Consider the following 15297-nt stretch of genomic DNA (forward strand, 5'->3'; position numbering starts at 1 on the left):
TTGAGAGATATTTATTAAGGAAATGATAGAGTCAAATTATCAAAGAAGCTAATAACTAAGCATAGATATGAGAAATTGAAAATGGAAGAAGGAGAGGACATAACTAGCTACTTTTGGAAGTTTTATAGTGTATTAAATGAAAGCATAGAACTTGGTGTCACCTTGACAGATGAAGACATAATTGAGAGGATCTTGATGTCCCTACCGAAAAGCTACAGTGAGAAGATCTCAGCTATTGAAGAAACCTATGATCCGAATAAGTTTACAAGATAGAATTTGAGATAAGGAAGTTTGGAAAAGAGAAAACCAAGACTAAGTCTGCCTTTAAAGTCTCTAAAGATCTAGAAGATGAAAGTTCAGATGAGATGGAAGCAAAATTTGTAAGGAAACTGAAGAAAGGCACCGACAAATACAAAGGTATGTTACCCCTTAAATTCTTTAGATGTGGAAAGATTGGTCATATTGCTACTAGGTGTTCGGAAAAAGGTTCAAGACAAAAATATAGAGAAAGTAAAGAAAAATTTAATAAGAGAGTCTACTATGTCAAAGATGATGCTAGTATTTCAGATGATGAATTAGATTATGAATATGGTGATTGTTTATTTTTGGTAGAGAGAGATATACCTAAGATTGATATTTCTAAGACTTTTGCTACTGATTTACATGCTAGAAGAGATAGAAATGAATGGTTGATTGATAGTGGATGTTCAAATCATATGAATGGTAACAAAAGTAAGTTTCTAAAACTTGATCAGTAGGATGGTGGTTTTTCTAGATTCGGAAACGATCAGATAGCACAAATTGTAAGAATGGGTTCTATCTCTTTTGATGGAAAGAATAATACTGACAATGTTTACTATGTGAAGGGTTTGCATCATAATATTTTGAGTGTTGGATAGATGTGCGAAAATGGTTACAATGTTTTTTTTTCAGGATGATGGTTGTGAGATCCAGAAAGGATCTAGAATTGTTATTGTAGTAGGGAAAAGAACTAGTGGAAACATGTACCTACTAGAAGGAGCTATGAAGCATTTTTTGTTGCCTTAGATCATGATAGCTAGCTCTAGCACTAGGATATGTCATATCAATTTTGACAAATTAGTGAAGACTATCTCATCAAGTGTAGTGAGAGATTTACTGAGGCCAACCAAACCAGATAACAACATTTGCAGAGAATGTCAAGTTGGGAAGCAAACAAAAGGAACATACAGAGGAAACGAGCATTCATCCACCAGATTGTTGGATTTAGTTCATACAGACCTATGTGGTCCGACCAGAACAAGGAGTTTACAAGGTGATAAGTATTTCATGTTATTGATTAATGATATTTAGAATGTCATGGGTTGCATTTTTGAGAGAGAAGCTAGAAGCATTAGATAAATTAAAAATATTCAAGGCTAAAGTTGAAAATTAAGCTGGTAGAAAGATTGAATGTTTAAGGTCTGACAGAGGAGGATAATTTACTTTTGATGAGTTTAATAGCTTTTGTAAGAAACATGGTATTAGAAGATAATTTTTTGCCCCGAGAACACCTCGACAGAATGGTGTAGGACAATTCAAGAGGCAACCAAAACAATGATCAAAGGAGTAGAACTCTTAGAATTCTATTGGAGAGAAGCAATTCATACTACAATCTACACTCTTTAAACAATTCTATACTAGAAAAGACATGAAAGACATCTTATGAGCTATGGCATGGTAGAACTCTGACAGTGAAATATTTGAAGGTATTTGGAAGCAAGTGCTACATCCAGAGAGATGAGGATAATCTTGGAAAATTTTATAGAAAAGTTGATAAAGACATATTCCTAGGATACTCTAGAAGGAGTAAGGCATACCAGTGTTAAAACAAAAGGTTGAACAAGATTGTTGAAAGTACAAATGTAAAGATTGATGAAGACATTTCTAAAGAGTCTGATAAATTGGCAGGTTATTAATCTGATGAATCAACTAATAGAAAAAGGTAAGAGAAGATCAAAGAAGGAGAAGAAGAAAAGGAAGCTTAGGAAGCTCTAACATCTACATCTAAGACCTCAAGATATGTTTGGAAGAATCATTTAGTGGATCAGATTATTGGAGATAAGAACAAAGGTATCATCACAAGAAGCAAGGTAGCTCAAGAACAAGTCCTGTTATGTTTACTTTCAAAGATTGAACCAAAAATAGTAGAAGAATATTGTAATGATTAGAATTGGATGATGACAATGAAAGAAGAGCTAGATTATGTTGAGAAGAATCAGACATGACAATTAGTTAATAGATCGATAGATAAGAATTTGATTGGAACAAAGTGGGTATTCCAGAACAAGTTGGATGAATATGGAAAGGTTGTGAGAAATAAAGAAAGGTTGGTTTGCAAAGGTTATACTTAGATTGAAGGAATTTATTTTGAGGAGACATATGCCCTTGTTGCTCAAATGGAGGCAATCAAGATGTTTTTGGCTTTTGCATCTTTTAAGGATTTCAAATTTTATTAGATGGATGGGAAATCAACATTTTTAAATGGAGAATTGAAAGAAGTTTACATTAAACATCGAAAGGATTTAATTTGAAAGATGATTTGAACATCGTTTGTAGATTTAAGACCCTGCAAGGATTGAAACAAGCCCCTAAAGCTTGGTATGGAAGGCTAGATAAATACTTGATTGATCAAGGTTTTTCAGAAGGGTTCGACTGACAACAATTTATATTTCAAAATTGATTTAGTCAAAATCTTAATTGTTGTAGTGTATGTTGATGATATGATTTTTGGAGGAAATGAAGGTATGTGAAGAATATTTGTTAATGAGATGCAGAAGGAATTTGAAATGTCCATGATTGGTGATTTAAATTTATTTCTTGGTTTGCAAGTAAATTAGAATGATAAAGGAATTTTCATTTCTAAGTCTAAATACATTAAGGAATTCTTGAAGAAGTTTGGGTTAGAGAACTCCAAACCGGTGTACACTTATGACCATTGTATGCAAATTGACAAAATATAACAAGTCCCCTAAATCAGATGCAAGTTAATATAGATCAATGATTGGAGGACTATTATATTTGACTGCTACCCGACTAGATATCATGTATGTAGTCTATCTGGCAAGTAGACATCAACAAGAACCGAAAGAATCACATGTTGTGGCAGTGAAAAGAATTTTCAAATATCTAAAAAGAACAGAGGATTTTAGTTTGTGGTACCCTAGAAATTAAGATTTCTCCCTGATAGCTTATACTAATGTAGATTGGTCTAGAAGTGTTGATGATAGGAAAAGTGCAAGAGGCGGAGCATTCTTTCTCAACTCCTGGTTAGTTGCTTGGTCAAGTAAGAAGAAAGATTCTATCTCTTTATCTATAACTGAAGTAGAATACATTGTAACATCATCATGTTGCACACAAATTTTATGGATGGAGCAGACATTGAAGGATATTGGTGTAACATTTAGTGAACCTATATCTATTATGTGTGATAACACTAGTGCAATAAACATTTCTAATAATTTGGTACATCATTCCAGAACAAAGCACATATCCATTCGATATCACTTCTTGAGGGAAAAGTGTTGGATAATGAAGTAAAGATTGAGTATGTACCTATAAAAGAGAAGATTGTAGATATCTTCACAAAGGCATTGTGTAAAGATAATTTTGAGTGTCTGGTGTAGGAGTACCTAGGCTATAATGATGCCTCACAAAGGATTTTATCATGATGTTTTTCTTTTTGTGTTGATTCAAGATTGTAATAAGGTCCTATGGACCATTTGATACCATTTCAATCCATATATAGTCTTTGTCAATCATTTCAAATCAATTGTAAGGCCTTTGATGCCAATTGTTGCCATAAACACCTATAAGGTCCTAGTTGGGTCAACGATAGTCAAATCACTCAAATGTGTTAATGACGAGTAAAAATTATGTAAATTGTGTTTTGAATTAATTTCTAGCATGTTGGAAAGGTTTTTGGCAGGTTTGAAGTCATTTGGCAAAATGGTGTCACAAGATGTAAAAGTTGTTGGCATTATGTGAACCGGCATAGAATTACGTGAACCGACATGAAGACATAATGATATTGTATGTTGTCATTGATGTCAATATGAGACATGGTGTGAACCAGCACATGTGATAGGTGAAGAGAGAGGAACCAACATATGTATGAACTGGTTTATATGCCAAAGTGAAGCGGCATATTTGTTCAAGGTGAACCGGCATGTAGTTATGGGAACTGACATGTAGTAATGGGAACTGGCACATGGAAGCATTGTATGACTACCGGTTGGTAGGTAGCTTCCACTTTAGGGTTTTCGGTTGGAGTACCTCAAGTCTGTGTGACTCAATCGGTGATCTTTGTGTGATGAGTTAGCAGTATGATGGAGGACAGATCGTGTTGCCATGTAAGCTCTGTGCGCATGAAGGATCTTGCATGAAGAAGACTATTCCTATCTACCTCAGGAATGAGCGAAGTCTGTCAAACGGTGATAACGCGTAAAGGGTTATCAGCCGCCATGAAATCGGTGGATAATGGACGATTGAGAATGTCTTGAGATCAATTCAAGATTGTTGCATTTAATGCAGTATGATTCAATGGTCAGGATCGAACCATTTGAATTGCTTAACCTAACAGGTTTAGGGTTTAGGGTTTTTGCTACCGACCTGTATATTTCCTATAAGGTCGATGTTGTGTTTCTTTTTGAATTTGTTGGCAAAAGTTGTGAGTGTGTATCCAAGAGAAGTGATACATGATTCTTGCCAGACCAAAGGAGAGAAGAGATATCTGCAAAGTGAATGTGCAGAAGGTGAAGAGGAGCCTAAATGGATCTGCATTAGCATTTAGTGCTGTTAACAGATCATTGTAATTCCTATTGATCTCTAACCACTTCAACAGTTGTAAAATCCCCTAACAGGGTAGCCTTAACTGGCTTGATTCAAAATCCCTTAAATCGGGTGGTCTTAACCAGCTTGATTAAAATCCCATAACCGGGTAACTCGAGGCTAATGAGTTCTATGAAGCCAGAGAGCTTAGGAGATCCTTTCAACTATTGAGTTCTTGAAATCCTCTAACAAGGTGACCCTACCGGGTTTAACCCTTAACCAGGTATCCCTTAACTGGGTGATCCCTAACAGGATCGGTTCCTACCAGAACCTATTGTAATGTCCTTAACTAGATAAGGCTCCTAACAGAGCAGACTTCTAAAGAGTTCAAAATGTAGCTTGTGGGTATTCATCCCCACCGTGATTTTTCCCAGTTCGGGTTCCACATGAAAAATATGTGTGTCATGTGAAATGCTTTTGTCTTGTGATGCTTTATTTTACCTGTTAAGAATATGAAGCTTCTATGTTTTATGCTTGTCTATAAAACATATTGAACTCACTATTGTGAAGATCTGATGGTTAAGTTTACCTATTTAAGCATGAGAATATAATGATACAATAGTATTGAGCTAAGAGGGTAGCTTATTGAGTGACCGGTTCATGACTGAGTGAGCTGTACTGGATGTTACCGGTTGCACTCTATTTTACCGGTATCCCTTCTTGTCAGTCATTTGGGGTGTTGATGTCAAACCGGTTTTGGATTGTATTTGTGTTTGTATTGATTCACCCCCCCCCTCTCAGTACCAGTTTGGTACTCGTGGTTCATGATTGAGTTATCAATTGGTATCAGAGTACTCTAGGTCCTCTGTGTTGTAAGCTTAACTGCTTGAGGAAAAGATCCTAGTCAAATGATGAAGAGGGAAGGTCCAAAGTTTAATAGGGAAAATTTTGGTATATGGAAAGACAGGATGAAGATATTCATCAAAAGCATGGGTGTTCAACACTAGAGTTATGTTGAAAATGTATATGTTGTTCCTACCAATACTCTCACCGATGACCAAAAGAGAGAGATACAAGAAAATGGGCAAGTCATGGAAGCCCTCATCAGTAGTCTATCTGACATTGAGTTTATTGATGTTTAGGACAAGGAAAATCCCAAAGAGGTATGGGATGCTCTTGAAAATATCTATGGTGGTGATGAGCATGTAAAACAGGCTAAGGAAGAGAGCCTGAGAGGGAAGTCTGAAGACATGTGGATGGTTGAAGGAGAGACCATTCAGTAGTATGGAATAAGAATCAAAATAGTTGTTGGAGAAATAAAGAGTGCAGGTGGCAAAATAGAAGATTCCACTATGGTAAGCAAAGTCCTGAGATCCCTGTTGTCGGTCTATGCAATAAGGGTTGCTGCTATTCAGGAGCTGAGATCAATAGACAAGTCTAAGGCATCCTTGGACTCCATCATAGCCAAGTTGACAGCCTATGAGCTGAATAGTTTTGATGGCAGTGTTCAAAAGATAGAATCATCTTTTAGAGCCTCTGCTATACCTTCCAGAAAAGGAAAAGAGGCTAGCACTAGTGGGGAACCTAATCAGAGTAAAGAAATGAATGATGAAGAGTTTCTGATACAATTTGAAGCACTTCTTGCTAGGAAATTCTCAAAAGGAACTAGTAAATACAAAGGTAAGCTACCTTTGAAATGTTTCTCTTGTAACCGGATATGACATATTGCTATGAATTGTCCTAATAGCGACAACAAGGATAAAATGGAAAGGTTCAAGAAATTCAAAGGAAGAAACTGGAGAAACTATTTTGTGGCAGTTGATGAAGGTGTCACAGATGAGGAATCAGAAGATGAAGAGAATGAAGACATTGTTCTTGTTGTTGTAAAGGAAGATGTGGCAGACAAGAAGGCTCTTGTCTCTCGGTTTGATGATTCCAATGAGTGGATCATTGACAGTGGCTGTTCTCACCATATGACTGGTGACCGGAGCAAGTTTCTATCCTTAGAGGAGTATGATGGTGGTGTGGTTCGCTTTGGCAATGATGCACCATGCATGGTCAAAGGCAGAGGGTCCATCTCTTTGAATGGAAAGAGTAGTGCTGACAATGTGTACTGGGTTGATGGTCTCAGACACAACCTTCTAAGTGTTGCCCAGCTAAATGACAGTGGCCTCACTCTGCAATTCAAGAATGGAGTTTGCAGAATCAAAGGAAAAGATGGCAAATTGTTAGCCACCAGCATGCAGACTATAGGTAACCTATTTCATCTGAATGCAAATATAAGTACATGTCTTATGGCTAAGCTTGATGATAGCTGGATATGGCATAGGAGATTCTGCCATGTGAACTTTGACAACATTGTGAAGGCTAGTAAGATCAAGGCAGTTAGAGGGTTGCCGGTGCTGAGAAAACCGGATAATACCTTGTGTAGAGAATGTCAATTGGGGAAAATGTCTTCCTCAACCTTTAAAGGTAAATCTTTCACTGTTGACAACTTGCTTGATCTTGTGCATACTGATTTATGTGGTCCTATGAAAACTAGAAGTGTGTAGGGTGATAGGTACTTCATGATTCTCACTGATGACTGCTCAAGAATGATGTGGGTCACATTCTTGAAAGACAAGTCTAAAGCTTTTGGGAAATTCAAAGCTTTTAGGAAATTCAAAGCTTTAAGAGCATTAGTGGAGAAGGAAAGCTGTAAAAGGATCAAATGTCTCAAAACTGATCAAGGAGGGGAATTCACTTCCAGTGAATTCAACAAGTATTGTGAAGAATTTGGCATCAAGAGATAGCTGTCTGCCCCTCGGACTCCACAGCAGAATGGCCTAGCAGAGAGGAATAACCGGACTGTGGTTGAAGTAGCTAGAACCATGTTGATCCAAGGAAAGGTAGCTCACACCTTTTGGAGAGAAGCGGTGAGCACTGTAGTCTACACTATGAACCGGGTACTCATTAAAAGGGGTAAGGACAAAACTCCTTATGAGTATTGGACCGGTAAGACACATGTGGTTAACTACTTCAAGGTATTTGGTAGCAAATGTTACATCAAGAGGAGTGAACATCAGGGCAAATTTGAAGCTAAATGTGATGAAGGAATATTTCTAGGATATTCCACCAAGAATAAAGCTTTCAAGTGCTACAACAATAGGACTCAGAGAATTATGGAAATCATCAATGTAAGAGTTGATGAATCCTCTGAGAAGACTAAGGAAACTGGTAGTAAGCAAGCTATAAATGAACCGGTTGCAACCATCTGGGAACCGGTTGTTAGCCAACCAAGTACCAGTAACAGTGTCCCTGAACCGGTGAATGCTGATACTAATGAAGATGAGGTTGAAGAAGAAAAGCAAGAAGAACCAGTTAAGACCATTCCTTGGTATGTCAAATTGAATCATGATCCCAAACAGATCATAGGTGATAAGGATGCAAGAATCCTTACTAGAAGAAAGATTAGAGAAAACTCATGTATGATCTCTGAATTTGAGCCTATGTCATTCAAAGAGGCTCATAAAGATGAAGACTAGATCAAGGCAATGGAAGAGGAACTTGATCAGATAGAGAAAAATGGTACATAGTCCTGGTACCCAGACTTGAGCATAAAAATGTCATTGGCACCAAATGGGTGTTCAGAAATAAGTTGAATGAGGATGGCACAGTGATTAGGAATAAAGCCAGATTGGTATGCAAAGGATATGCTCAAGAAGAAGGAGAAGACTATGGAGAAACCTTTGCTCCTGTGGCTAGATTGGAAGGATTTCGTATGCTTCTTGTATATGCAGCTTTTAAGATGTTCAAGGTATATCAAATGGATGTAAAATCTGCATTCCTAAATGGTGTACTTGAAGAGGAGGTGTATATTGAGCAACCAGATGGGTTTTCCCTATCTGAAGATAGTGACATGGTATGTAGGCTACATAAAGCATTATATTGTCTAAAGAAAGCACCTAGGGCATGGTATGAGCACCTACATTCCCATCTTGTGAAGATTGGATTTGAAAGAACAAGTGAAGATAGCAATATCTACTTGAAGTCTGAAGGAGATCAGATCTTGATCTATGAAGTTTTTGTTGATGACATCATCTTTGGTGGAGATGACAAGATGAGTCATGAGTTTATTGATGAGATGAAGAAAGAGTTTGAGATGTCACTCATAGGGAAGATTAAGTTCTTCATTGGACTACAGATCCAGCAGATGAAAGATGGAATCTTCATCACTCAGTCCAAATATGTCAAAGAGGTGTTGAAGATTTTTGGCATGGAAGATAGCAAACCGGTTGATACACCGATGGTGACTGGTTGCAAAGTGACAAAAGAGGATGATTCCGCACTGGTTGATGAGAAGGAATACCGATCAATGATTGGTAAGTTGCATTATGTAGTGCATAGCAGACCGGATATTGCACATGCAGTTGGCATTACTGCAAGATTCCAAAAGAGTCCAAGAGAATCTCACTTCATTTCAGTCAAGTAGATTCTTAGGTATCTAAAGGGAACAATTGACTATGGATTCTAGTACCCATACAACAATAATTTCAATCTAAAAGTGTTCACAGATGCTGATTGGGTAGGCAATGTGGATGACCAGAAAATAACAACTGGTGGTGCATTCTTTCTCGGTGATAGACTGGTCTCATGGATGAGTAAAAAGAAAAGTTGTATCTCTTAGTCTACAACGGAAGTGGGGTATGTTGCAGCTTTCATGAACTGCACTCAGACAATTTGGATGAAGCATGTACTGGAAGGCTTCAAGATCCCTGTATCTGAACCGATAAGTATATTATGTGATAACACAAGTGCTATCAATATATCAAAGAGTCCTGTTTTACATTCTAGAACCAAGCATTTTGAGCTTAAGTATCATTTCTTGAGGAAAAGGTTCAGAATAAAGAGATTGCACTGGAGCATGTGTCCAGTAAGGAGCAGTTAGTAGACATATTCATTAAACCTCTCCCAAAGACAACATTTGTGCATTTGAGAGGTGAATTAGGGGTATTGCCCCTTCAGGAGGTGAACTAAAAGTGATTGTTCCACATCAGTCAAGTACTGGAAAGACAAATTTTTGGTTGATTGGTGTGTTGAAGGATGCTACTCCTCAAGGGGAGCAGCATGATGAAACAGTGATGACTGTACCTCCACTTTGGCATTATTGTCAAAGGGGGCGAAGGAGTGAAGCAAAAAGATATCTACAGCAAATGGGGAGAAGATGTGAAGCAGAGAAGATATCTTTTGTATATTGCCATCAATGTCAAAGGGGGAGATTGTTGGCATTATGTGAACCGACATGGCATTACATTAACTGGCATGAAGACATAATGATATTGTATGTTGTCATTGATGTCAATATGAGACATGGTGTGAACCGGCACATGTGACAGGTGAAGAGAGAGGAACCGGCATATGTATGAACCTATTTATATGCCAAAGTGAACCGGCATGTAGTTATGGGAACCGACACATGGAAGCATTGTATGACTACCGGTTGGTAGGTAGCTTCCACTTTAGGGTTTCCAGTTGGAGTACCTCAAGTCTATGTGACTCTATAGCATCCTAAAATTGCGACACTTGCAATTTCGACTGCATTTGGGTCTTCACGATGGCGATGCAACATGGAAACTGAATGGAGACCCCGAAACTTGTTCATGACACCAAAAACTGCATTTCTCAGCACCCTGGCCTGATCCTCCTTGCACCCTGCTGTCCCGGGAGGTGGGACCATGGCGCCCAGTGCCCTGGTCCTTCAGGACTCGAGCGCCCAGCACCCTAGTCCCCCAGGACCATGGCACCCAGCGCCCTAGTCCCCCAGGACCATGGCGCCCAGCGCCCTGGTCCCTAGCCCTATTTTTGGGCCTGGTCTCTTATGGGGCTTCGAGTCTTTATGTTTGCAAATTGGAAAATAACATTTCCTGGTCGGCCTAAGGTCGGGAAAATCAGTCTATTAGCCCTAATTGACAAGTATATAAACTACATTTCCTCTCCCATTTTGGTAGATGGGAAAAAAGGCGGAAACGATATTCAAACATTCAAGCATTCAAGCATTCAAGCATTCCTTCAAGCAATTGAGCATTCTAAGTCTCCATTCAAGGCTAAGTGTTGCATTCAAGACAAGGATTCAACCATTGAAGAGGAGATCACATACAACACATTACTTACTACATACATTACACCTTCGCATGTAAGAATACAAACATTCTTACAACAAGGTATCAGTACTTGTTTACATTACAAACAATTACATTTACAACATTCTCATTTGTTGGTTAATTCCAAAACCGAGGTTTGACGTAAAGGAAAACCCCTCATCCCTAACCCCCCAATCGTCCTCTCTTTTCTGTGTGTAGGTTGCAAGTACGCGGCTGTAATTGAAGATCTGGAATCCTTGTGCAAAGACGAACAGATCCACCTTCGTTTCGTGGATTTTTCGGAGTACCGTGTGCACGTCGAGCGCCATCGTCCCATCAACTTTTGCTCAAATTTGCAGAACAGCACCGTCTCGACATTTTACTGCTAATTCCAGGTCCGCAGCTTCATCTCATATCCCTATCTCTATTTATAAGCGAATCTTTCCTACTTTACATGCATTCCTAGTTCAATCTTGCTATCTACATTTCTTTACAAAAGAGGGTATCCTTGATATCTTAACCCTTGAAACTCATCTAGAATCCAATCTTGCATTGCGTGGGATTGGATCTTGTGGGTTTCAACCCCTCTTTTGAATGTAAAGTCCCTCCTTAGTGAAAACCATCAACCCTAGTGACTCTCCCTTCTCTCTCCTTGGAGTTGGGGAGGGGAGAACGACTAGGGTTCAATTTTTCCGCTTTACATTTTGGTGAACCTGACGTGAACATCCTCATTCTGATTATTCATGGTTAGATCTAAAAATTTTGCTTTCCTAATTATATTTCCATGTTTGATCTTTTGCAAATTTTAGAGGTTGATTGCATAAAAACCCTAAAATTTTCTTTTTTAGTAATTAAGCTTGTGAAATGTTTAATTGTTAATGCTTGTTTCAGATCTACCCTTCTATTGCAAATTGTCAATTCATATTTGTGCTTTAATTCTGAAAATTAAGTGGTTAAGTGTCAAAACTCTAATTTTTTAAACCTCCTTGATTCAACCTTTGACTGATAATTTCACTGATCAAAACACCTCCAAATCGGTTGTAACTTTGGATTCCGAAATAAAATCACAATATCTTTCATCCCTGAAAATTTGGAAAAAAGTTGCGAGGACTGTGTGCACCCCAAGCGCCATCGTCCCCGACATTTTTTCTGAAATTTCGGGAGCTAGATCTTACTGTATTTTTCTGCTAAAATCCAGAATTTTGGCTGATTTTATCAACTTTAACACTTTCAAAATTAAAGTCAAAGTTGGTCTAGCGATTGCTTGGATTAAGGCTTATAATCATTCAAAAATCATTGAAATTGAAATTCCTATCAAAATTGTGTTTCTTATAGTCCTAAATCTGAAAAGTGTGTTGGCATTCATTCAAAATTTCAGTGCTTTATTCAAATTTTTGCAGTTTGTGACTTTTGAAATTAAGTGTTTAATTGCAACAACCTTGATTTCCACTTTCAAATTCGAATTTTGCATGAAATCGAGTCAAATTTTAAATTTCAAAGCCTGCATTGCTTTCAACATTCCCTCTAAAATCATAAAATTCAAAATTTCAGTTTCCCTCTCTTTTTCAAAATTCAGATTTTACATTTTTCAACAATCTTGGTAGGGTTCAATCTTGAGATTGCAACTTTAATTTGGCCTATCTACAGATCATAAAATCACTCAATTTTTTCAGATTAGCTTTAAAATCATCATAACTTTCATCCCTGAAAATTTCAAAAAAAGTTGCGAGGACCGTGTGCACTCCGTTCGCCACGGTCCCGGACGTTTTTTCCTAAATTTCGGGAGATTGTCCTGATTGCATTTAACAGCTTAAATCTAGGAGATTGGCTGATTTTATTGAAATTTGCTACCTCTAAAATTCAAAATCTTCTCTCTCTCTTTAGTGCATGAGTTGTACAACAATAAGCCCTACTTACACTATTCCCGTTAGATGAAGCCTTAGAATTAAGTCTTTCCAAGGTGTAATTACCGAGGAGATGGAACCTAATTTGAATGGCCTTTTTAACGAGGACATGGGTAATTCTTCTAATCCTCTTAATGATGAAGAAGCTCTCCATGAGGTTTCTATAGAACAACTTTCAAAATTGGATAACCAATTTGATGATTTTCGACAATGGATGTCTCAAGAATACCCCGATAGCGAAGCTCTTTCATTAATTGAGGGTCTAAAACGTATGGTTCAAAGTGATAAGAATGGAATTAATATTTTGCATGGTATTGCACACATTGTGGATTTGAATGTGATGCCTATGAAGAGTTGTGCTGAAACTTTAGGTTATACACAACCTCCTACTCAAGTCAATCATTCTATTCCTTTGACAACTCCTATTGCTAGTTGTAGACACCTAAAAATGGTCAACGCTTGCGAGGTCATACTTTAACATTTGCGCATTGCCTCATTTTAGGTTTTTGCATCGCATTAACATTTCTCCTATGTCACACTCTTGGTTTTTATCATTTGCGAACATCGAGTCATTCTTCTACATTCTTCCTTTGTCTCGTGTTTGAATTTGGTCTTGTCGACAACACTATCCAGTCATGATTTTAATCGATCTTATCCTTTTGCATCAATGTGCATGCTTATTTGTCATCATTTTGGACATCGTCAATCCTAATTAAGGTTTTTTCCTCTTATCAATCTTATCATCAATCTTATCATCAATCTTATCATTTTGGAAATCGTCAATCCTAATTAGGGTTTTGTCCTCTTTTCAATCCTGTCAATCTTGCAATCTATTTTGTCATCAATCCTTGTCCTTTTGTCAATTTTGTCATTTTGCGATCATTTCGCTATCGATCGTTGTCTGTCTCAATTATGTCAATTTGGATCAATTTGTCATTGTTCCTCGTCAATTGGCGCATTTTTTCAGTCAAATCGTTTATCGCATCGGTCATTTATCAATCCAAAATCAAATCAAATCGAGTCAATTATCTTTCAAGACCTAATTCGTCTTCTAGGGTTTTATGATTTATTCATTTAACCTAATTTGTCATTTCTTCCTCTAGGATTACTAAATTATTTATTAATCCTAGGTCTTCTCATTACAATTAAATCTTTATTTAATTAGCTAATTATTCTTCCTCTTGTAAATTAATTAATAAATGAAAAATTATTAATTAATTTACCTAATTTCTAATTCCTAATTTTCCTCTTTTTCAATTTTCTAATTTTCTTAATTTCTAATTTCTTTTCCCTCCTATTTCATCTCCTAATTCTATGGGAATGACATTTGAATTTGTCATAATTTGTCATAATTGACAATCAATCAATTTTGACATAGAATGTGTCATATTTTGTCATAAATTATCAATCAACAAATTGTGCATAGAAAGTGCATAATTTGTCATAATTTGTCATATTGATTTGCAATTTCCATTTGAATTGGATCATGCTAATCTTGTCATTTCTCCAATTTCTCTATAAATTGGATGATTTTCTACAATCAAGACCTAATTTTTGCGAATCCTTAATCAGACTATTGAATTTACACTTCGAGTATTCTTGTGTCAATGTCAATCTTGCTTTCACAATTAGGTGTATGCACTTGAAGGTGAGATCCACAACAAACCTATTTGGAGAAGAAAGAAGAACAATGGAGTCGCATGAAGGAGCATTTGAATCCCATCTTTGGTTTGCATGATCTTTGCTTTTGAATGTTTTATTTCATGTCTCTATTGAGTGTGCTTAGGATTAGATCATTGTAATGTGTGTTTGTGATTGGGCTAATAATGATTAATATGTCTTTATATATATTGCTTTAATGATTTCCTATTTCCTAACGTACATTAATTGGTGAACCCGACGTGAACACTAACCTTCTAACCTCTTTATGGTGTTTTGAGTGCTCTCAAGTTGATTTGCAGGCCAAAAAACCCAAAAACAGGGTCGTGCAGGGTTTTCTGGAGACTTCTGCGCCTGTGTCAGACAACCTGCGCCTGTGTTATGCATTCTGCGCTTGTGTTAGAGACATTCTGCGCTTGTGTTATGAGTTCTGCGCCTGTGTCATGACTTCTGCGCCTGTGTAAAGTCCAGAACAGAGGTAAAAAATGCAGTGTTTTACTTGAAAATTGTCTTGTTTTTGCATTCTGTTTTCTGTGCTTTGGATTTTGGTACTAATTATCTATGCAGAATCCTAGCATACGCATGGCAAAGACAATAAATCAACCTAATAACATTCTTTGTGCAGATTCAAAAGTCAAAGAATAAGCGTATCAAACTCCTAACTTGGGTTTTTGCAGGTTGCCTTGGAGAAACAATCAAACTTTGTGTTTGCATTTAATTTTTAGGCACTTAGTGATTTATAAATGGGTTGGAATGAACACTTGTTTGCTTTGATTGTTAAGTATGACATTGGAGTAGGAGAGTATGCTCTCATCCTTCTTAGGGTG

This window comes from Cryptomeria japonica, chromosome 5, assembly GCF_030272615.1.
Source record: "Cryptomeria japonica chromosome 5, Sugi_1.0, whole genome shotgun sequence".
Taxonomy (NCBI): Eukaryota; Viridiplantae; Streptophyta; class Pinopsida; order Cupressales; family Cupressaceae; genus Cryptomeria; species Cryptomeria japonica.